The sequence below is a fragment of the Schistocerca gregaria genome, chromosome 1, assembly GCF_023897955.1.
Source record: "Schistocerca gregaria isolate iqSchGreg1 chromosome 1, iqSchGreg1.2, whole genome shotgun sequence".
Taxonomy (NCBI): Eukaryota; Metazoa; Arthropoda; class Insecta; order Orthoptera; family Acrididae; genus Schistocerca; species Schistocerca gregaria.
The window spans coordinates 325727167-325736743 of NC_064920.1; positions in this window are offsets into that span (position 1 = coordinate 325727167).

A 9577-nucleotide genomic window follows, 5' to 3' on the forward strand; every position below is an offset into this window, starting at 1 on the left:
TTTTACTATCAATTTTATTGTGCCTGGTGCATGTTCCATTTTAGCGAGTTTTAACAGGTTCTTTTACTTTTATTATTCTGATTATGGAAGCTTGACTTCCGAAACGCGGCAATCTTAGTCTTTTACACTATAAACAAGTGGTTGAGCCGGTATATTTTTTAACATTCACATTCACAACCACGACCTCTCATCCAGTATGGATGAAATCAAAGTTCACTGCTACCACTTCCACATCGCGATACACTATTAATGTCTCGAGTGGGCCCTGTCACCTAGTTCAGGTGCTCTTCAGATGGTCTGTACAAATAATTATTGAACTGCGATTCTGCCGATTCTTGTCGTCTCCTACATTAATCACCATTCCATCATCTCCCTCTATCTCCTCCGTCATTTACACTTCGTCTTCTATGCCAAGAACTCCTCTTCTCTTTCCCATGTCATTTTCTTCTCCTCTATTTCGCACATTCTCGGAAAACGTTCTTCTTCCGCTCAATGACGTCCTCCCACTACTTGCTGTACCGTTTTTGGTAACTTCTTCCATAATGCCTTATATTTTAGTGTATAATCTCCTAATTGATTTGTATAACAATGTTTTCCGTTAATCCTTTCACATTACGAGAACACTATTCCTCCACTTCCCCCACTAGTCCGCATGGAAATATATTCTCTACATTGTTCTGAATCCCTGATGACTAAAGTATCTCCATAAATTTCTCAAAAAATGGCTCTGAGCACTATGGGACTTAACAGCTGAAGTCATCAGTCCCCTAGAACTTAGAACTACTTGAACCTAACTAACCTAGGGACATCACACACATCCATGCCCGAGGCAGGATTCGAACCTGCGACCGTAGCGGTCGTTCGGTTCCAGACTGTAGCGCCTAGAACCGCACGGCCACTCTGGCCGGCTAAATTTCTCAAGAAGATCCTACACGCTTTGATTCCTGGCGCTGTAAGTCCAGCACATAGCATCATTGTTCGTTGGGCTACATGCCTCATCTATTTGCTCATCCTCATTGCAATGAGTTGGTTTATTTATCCTCAATCCATCTTTAAATTCTTCTCTATGTGTTATTCGTTCTTTTTTAAGTTCTAAGTTGCTGAGTTTCGCTTTCTCTACCTCTCTGTCAAAGCACTCTCCTGGTACCATCCCCCCCCCTCCCCCCTCTCGGCCACTTCCCCCGCCTTCTTCCCACACACATATAGGCTAACATTTTTCGGCTCTTCTCGCAATTGGTGATCTATCTGGTCTATTTTATGTGCCACGGCATTTTCCTGTACCTGTACCGTTTCTACTCTGTCTCTGGTCTCACCCTATTTCACAGCAATTACGTGTACAATATCTTCTATAGGATTCACTTGTTCAGCAGCCTTATCATGCTTTCGCTCGTTATCCTCGGTATCTGTCTATTCAAACACATTCGCAATACTTCCTACACTTGAGCTTTTCACAGACTTCTCACCGCATTTTTCTCATTTCGTCGTTTGGTTCTGATTCTATACCAGCAATAGCTCCTTTTAGATTGGTCTGAACATCTCCTATCCTAATCTCTAGATTCTTAATACCTATTTCTGTTTTCCTAGTTTCATACTAGAAGTTCATCCATTATAATATAAAGCTATCTGAGTATAAGATTGATTACCAGTCATATCTCACAGTGACCTTCCTTCTTCCGATGTGTCTCATTCTGTGTGGTCTTGGTAGTTGGTTGTCCAATGTCTCATCGTGTTGTTTCTACTGCCTTCTCCTTATCCTCTACAGTACTATTTCTTACATCTTTTCCAATAGCTTCTACAATAGACGCAATATTGTTGTTGTTGTTGTTGTGGTCTTCAGTCCTGAGACTGGTTTAATGCAGCTATCCATGCTACTGTATCCTGTGCAAGCTTCTTCATCTCTCAGTACCTACTGCACCCTACATCCTTCTGAATCTGCAACCCTCCACGCTGCCCTCCAGACGAAATATTAATGTCCTTTAATCTAGCCTGGGCACAAGTAAACATAAACAATAGCCTAAATTCCAGTCAAATCAGTGCTTCTGATCCCAATATCGTAGATCTCGTCAGTCGGCTTCTGTTATGTATGAAAATCACAGATGTTCGCCCCTTAATCACCACATAAATATTCTATCAGTTGTTTCTTGACTTTTACTGATTCTGATTTCCTATTGCTTTTCAGTTCACTGTTTATAAATAAGATGCAGGGACCATCATTCGACTACGTGTTCTATAAAGCTTTACACAATACCCTACAAGTAAATACGCATCTCATGCCTTTCGCTATCTTGTCAGATAGCTTGTAAAATTTGAAGGTACTTTACTGCACGTTACACGTAAAGTTTCTGTAGAAAAACCTTCACCAAAACAGCTCGTAAACTGTTGGGATTAAAGCATCAAACGCCTGCCATTTTAGTCCATCCCAATGAAAGTCTACTTCTACCCTGGAATGTGATGTGTCTGATACTGTCTGGTATTAGGTTGGTGTGTAACTTTTGTAGGGCTTTTGTTTTGCATGTTGGTGTTTCATCTGCGATGGATTCGATTGTCTATTGCCATCTTTTTATTTATAGTTCACTGTTGCGGTCTGAATTTACATATTGTCATTTTGTCATTTGGAGATAGTGAGTGAATCGTGGAGAGTTGAAAATGGAGTGGCAGGCGGAGAAATTGGAGAATTTCCAACATATTGTTATGTCTGACTTCAGTCGAAGGCTGACAACAGCGAAGGCAGCCAGAAACATTTGCCCCGTTCATGGGAATAATGCTGCTGGACAGAACACGGCAAAAAATGGATTTCTCGTTTTAAGGAGGATCATTTTGACATTGCTGACCCTCCATGTGCAGGATGACCTTAGAGGTTTGACGAAGATCGTTTAAACGCATGGATCCACAATTATCCAAGTCACTGTATTCCAGAACAGGCAAATGCGGTGAACCGTTGTCATTTGACCACCGTACGACATTAGCATGCAATGGGGAATGTTCAAAAAATGGATGTGTGGGTACCACATGCTCCAAGCCAAAATCACAGAAATCAGCGTAGGGACATATTTTTATCTCTGTTGGCCCTTCATCAACTGGCTCGATTCTTATACTGCATCGTTGCTGGTGAGGGTAAATGGCTTGTTTATGGCAATATAAGAAAATAAGATCAATGGTTGAACGCAAAACAAAGCGGGAGATCCTCTACAACGACAGCGCGCCTCCACAAAAGATAGTGTTATGCATCTGGTGAGACAGTTACGATGTGGTGTACTACCAACTGCTCCCCGACGTGTAACCTTTATTGTCAACAGCTGAGACTTCTTAAGCAGACGCGATCCAACAACAACGACCTGAAAGACTGCGTGAACTGGTGCTACTCAATGATAACGCCCACGGGCTTTTTGCTAGACGAAAAAGAAAAAAAAACATCTACGGGATTAAGGTTGGAAAGTCATTCCGCCCACGCATTATTCACCTGATCTCGTGCCCTCACATTTACACCTTTTCCGTTGTCTACCGAACGTCCTTCAAGGAACTTCCTTTCCGAATGAAACTGCTCTCCAAACGTGGCTCAACGAGTTCTTCGCTTGCGATTTCTACAGTAGTGGAACCGAAAAGTTGCCCCAGTGCTGGCAAGGGTGTGTAAATAGTGAAGGAGAATATATTATTAATGACTAAAGTTTCTGTTACGTATATATCTCTTGTGTTTATTATATTTACGGGAAAACGCTACGAACTTACCCACCAGCCTAATAGATAGCGTCTATTTCTAATAAATATCTACAAGTAGGATATATAAAAATTAAAAATATGTACAAATTATGTGGTTTATATTATTGTATTGTACATCTACTTCATGGGGTCACGAAGAGTCGGAACTGACTAAACGAATAGAGAGAGAGAGAGAGACATTACTACTGCTAATTTGTCAACAGAACGAAACAGTTCGCTGCTTACCATAGGGTCTTCAAAGCATCGCTAGTGAAATTTCAGTACGCTAGCGGCAAGAAAGAATCAATGCCTTCTCTGCGCGATAGCAATGGAGATACTATCGAAGACAGTGCTGCCAAAGCAGAGTTACTAAACATAGCCTTCCGAAATGCATTCACAATAGAAGACGAGGTAAATATTCCAGAATTCTAATAGAGAACAGCTGCCATCATGAGTAACGTAGAAGTAAATATCCTCGGAGTGGTGAAGCAACTTAAATCACTTAATAAAAACAAGTCTTCTGCTCCAGACTCTATACCAATTAGGTTCCTTTGGGAGTTTGGAGATGCATTAGCTCCATAGTTAACAATCATATGCAACCATTCGCTCGACGAAAGATCCACACCCAAAGACTGGAAAGTTGCACAGGTCACACCAATATTCAAGAAAGGTAGTAGGAGTAATCCACTAAATTACAGGCCCATATCGTTAACGTCGATATGCAGCAGGATTTTGGAACATATATTGTGTTCGAAAATTATGAAGTACCTCGAAGGAAACCTTCTACTGACACACAGTCAACATGGGGTTAGAAAACATCGTTCCTGTGAAACACAACAAGCTCTTTATTCACATGAAGTGTTGAGTGCTATTGACAAGGGCTTTCAGATTCCGTATTTCTGCATTTCCGGAAGGCTTTTGACACGGTACCACACAAGCGGATCGTAGTGAAATTGCGTGATTATGGAATATCGTCTCAGTTATGTGACTGGATTTGTGATTTCCTGTCAGAGAGGTCACAGTTCTTAGTAATTGGCGGAAAGTCATCGAGTGAAACAGAAGTGATTTCTGGCGTTCCCCAAGGTTGTGTTATAGGCCCTTTGCAGTTCCTTATCTGTATAAACGATTTGGAAGACAATCTGGGCAACCGTCTGCAGTTGTTTTTGCAGATGACGCTGTCGTTTATCGACTAATAAAGTCATCAGAAGATCAAAACAAACTGCAAAACGATTTAGAAAAGTTATCTGAAGGGTGCGAAAAGTGGCAATTGACCCTAAATAACGAAAAATATGACGCCATCCACATGAGTGCTAAAAGGAACTCGTTAAACTTCGGTTACACGATAAATCGGTCTAATATAAAAGCCATAAATTCAACTGAACACCTAGGTGTTCCAATTACGAACACATAGAAAATATTGTGCGGAAGTCTAGCAAAAGACTGCGTTTTATTGGCCTGACATTTAGAAAATGTAACAGACCTACTACTGCAGGCTTTCACCTGCTGGTCACCGTCATTACATCCTGTGCCGAGGTGCTCGGTTCGCCTCGCACTCGGATGTTACTTGCAGTGATCGGCACGTCTGCACTAGCCGGTATGATCGAATTCCACACTGAACTGGCATTCGGAAGGACGACGGTCCAAACTCGCGTCCGACCATCCTGATTTAGGTTTTCCGTGAATTCCCCCAAATCGCTTCAGTCAAAAGCCGGGAAGCTTCCTTTGAAAGGGCTCGACCGACTTTCATTACAAATCCGGTGGAACCGTTGACCTCTCCCGAATCATCCAGTCAACCAATTGGCTTCCACTGGGCAGTCGTCATTGCCATTCCTCCAGGCCCCCTACCTGTACCGTGCCCTGGCTCTACTCTCACCGAAGCACTGACAACGCAACCCAACAGTACTGCTGCCTTCTCGGCGAGGCAACGCTGGGCGCGAGTCACGTCCGGAAGTCGCTTGTTGAGCCAAGCACACTTCACATCAGCCTGCGTCCCTTGGCGCTGACTGCAGCAAGACAGCTTTAGTACTTCTGCAACTTACACGCAGTACACATCAATTAATGACTGTACTGTTGCTGTGACTTTTCGTCGGACATCCACCTGGATCTCAACTTGCAGCAGATTGAATAATACTAAACCACACATAATGACCCCGCTACAGTGGAAACTGTAACAACGATACCTATGAAACAAAGAATAATTAGCGATATTACATATATCTCAGATAAATTAACAAAGAAGAAAGTTTGTAATGCATCTACTTTCGGACTCTTTGACAAATTACCACCAGTCACTTTTCACGTAAGTTTATAATGAACTTTTAAGTTAATTGGGGGTTCATTATAACAGTCTATATTGCAAACATGGGACCTCCCTTCTCTCTGATGTACTGCTACTAAGCAGCAGCGCAAATGCTGTTCATCAACATTCAGTTCATCTCATCGTTATTGTTACATGTTTGTTTGTTCAGTACACTCATTCCGATGCCCTCAATACCCGATGCCACTAGTGTTTTTAAATGTTATCCTCTTTCTGTTATGTTTCCTAAAATGTTGTACACTCACAATTCTTACTAGGGATGAAAGCTCAATTTCTCCAGGTAACGCAACTCCCCAAGATGAATACACCACAGGAAGAAACTGTGTTCTCTTTCTTACGATATACTCTTTTCCTCTTAGACATTACAGTAATTCTGCTAAAAGTCCCTCAATCAAGAAATGATCGTGGATATCTTTTATTACATTTGGCTAAAGCAACATTAAATTTAAGTCTCATGTAAGAAACAGTATCTAGTAGAGCAAGATCAAAATACTTTTTGCCGGAAATAATATGTAAAATCAAGTCTGCTCCTCGCTGTCTTTGGTACAACGACAGCGTAAATACACACTTAATACCAGACCTCTTTATTGTGTTACCCGAGCGCCGTCCTTACTCGTGTGGTCTTTGCAGATGGCCAAGTTCATGCCTGTGTGCGTATTCAGAAGCGTGATGTTTGTTTGAAAGTGAGGAACATTCAAAACTGTAAGCACAATAATAAAAAAAAGGAATTAGACAGCCGTAAGCGCTAACTTCCACGTTTAATAACATCGGATTGTATCTGAATGCCTCAGGCAACAGACGTTAGAAATTAGTAGTGAGGTTATTATCGTTATTGCTTTCTATAGATGACACCATTAATTACTAGACTCCAATTCTGATCGGCTATATAGACAGTGCACCGAATATTCTGCTCATCGTATACGACCAGTTTACGGAGAGATTATGGTCAAAGAAAGACAGAGCTACGTATTTACATTCAACTGATGTTTGATCGCTGAGAGGCAATCGAAAGGTTTGTATGTGTTAGACGAATGTAGGAAATCACTGTGTACTTTATGTATTATATGGGCAAAAGAAATGACAGTGAACGACACGTATCGCCAAATGTGAGCTACGGAGTGACAAATGTTCCTTATGGATAGATAAACGCCAATGAATCCAAACATTTAAGGGACTAAGTGAAAACGCACATCTTGAGCGTTCTGGTTACTAAACTGTTTTATAAATGATAGCCTAAGGGATCACAGGAAACAATTTATGGGTCATAAGAATGCACGATCGTTGGTGACGTGAATCGTACCATACGTTGGTTTTATACACTGAAGCGCCGAAGGAACTGGTATAGGCATGAGTACTCAAATACAGAGATATGTAAACAGGCAGAATAAGGCGCGGCGATCGGCAACCTCTATATAAGACAACAAGCGTCTGCCGCAGTTGTTATATCGGTTACTGCTGTTACAATGGCAGGTTAATCTGATTTAAGTGAGTTTCAACGTGCTGCTGTAGTCGACGCATGAGCGATGGGACATGGTGTCTCCGAGGTAATGATGAAGGGATTTTTCCCGAACGGCCATTTCGCGAGTATACCGTGATTATCATGAATCCAGCAATACATCAAATTTCCGAAATCGCTGCGGCCAGAGAAAGATCCTGCAAGAGCGGGACCAGCGATGATTGAAGAGAATCGTTCAAGGCGACAGAAGTGCAACCCTTCCACAAGTTGTTGCAGATTTCAGTGCTGGGCTATCAACAGGTGTTCGTGGGAGGACCATTCAACGAAACATCATCAATATGGGCTTTCGGAACCGAAGGTCAACTCGTGTACCCTTGATGACTGCACGACACAAAGCTTTCAGCGTCGCCTGGGCTCGTCAACACCGACATTGGACTGTTGGTGACTGGAAACATGTTGCGTGGTCGTAAGAGTGTCGTTTAAAACTGTATTGAGGGGATGGACGTGTACCGGTTCAAATGGTTCAAATGGCTCTGAGCACTATTGGACTTAACATCTATGGTCATCAGTACCCTAGAACTTAGAACTGCTTAGCCCTAACTAACCTAAGGATAGCACACAACACCCATCCATCACGAGGCAGAGAAAATCCCTGACCCCGGGAACCCGGGCATGGGAAGCGAGAACGCTACCGCACGACCACGAGATGCACGCGGACGTGTACCGGTATTGAGACAATTTCATCAATCCATGGAACCTGCATGTCAGCAGAGGACTGTCCAAGCTGTTAGAGGCTCTGTACTTGTGTGGGGCGTGTGCAGTTGGAGAGATATGGGATCCCTGTTACGTGTGGATACGACTCTCATAATTGACACGAACGCAAGCACTCTTCTGAGTTTAAACACTTCCGCTGGTCACCAAAATCTACGGACATTAACGTTATTGAACATATCTGGGATGCCTTGCAACGAGCTGATCAGAAGGGATCTCCACTCCTGGTACCCTTACTGACTTATAGACAGCCCTGCAGGATTCATGGTGTCAGTTCCTTCCAGCACAACTTCAGACATTGGTCGAGTTCATACCACGTCGTGTTGCGGCACTTCTGCATGCTCGGAGGGGGGGGGGGGGGGGGGGGGGGGGGGGGAGGCTGCACCATATTAGAACAAATCTGGGAAAATACTATTTCTCGAAAATTGGTGTGCGACATGACTTCCACCATAATCAACTCTAATGGATGTGTATGAGAATATTACTGCAATTGACCTTTCACTATACGAAAGAAACTGCTTCAATTATGAAAAGTTAGGGGGATAGGAGAGAAGTCTACGTTCAACTCTTTCAGCCTGCACAAAAATTACGTTCAAAGGAGTTCCATTACCCACTTCGTAACAGTTTTTAGAAAGCCAGGAGGATTAAATACATTATGCGGTATATTGTGACGCATTACATTTCCTTACGGTACTAACATATACAGCGTGGTAGCGTGGGTGTTAGGAAATTAAGATTCATATTCAAATGAAGTAAAGTGGAGTCCCAAAATCGTTTTCTTTTCTCATTTTAGTATTAGCAAGGACGCATCCATTTTCTTCCCCAGTCCTGTATAGCCTGCCTCATTCACCCTCTCTAACGGTATGCATGTAGGCAGTGTGTTCATCTGTTGTGGTTCCACTGGTAACAAGGCCTGCCAGAAAATGTGCTCTGGATTTGCTATCACTGAAACGTCAATTGCGGATACCTGTCTTAATCACGTTTGAAATGTTTTTGAAATATATGATAAATGCTCTTGACTTTACCACAGAAAATTTCCGTCCTTTCCGTCATCATTCGAAGCAGAATCTCTGTACTAACTTTCAGTTTTGACTTCCTTCTAGTACTGATCCACACGATATATTACAGGAATTGCGCATATGCATAAGTGCACTAAATTTTGTACAATAAATGATGAAGAAGTCTCTGAAACGTTTCCGGAAGGAGGAGAAGGCAAGCTGAACCATTTTTGTTGTATAAATTATGAAGACGACTCTGGAAAGTTTTAAGGAGCTGAAACCAAATTCACTGATTAGGGGTTAACTTTAAAAATTGGGAAAAACTTATATTCTCCATTG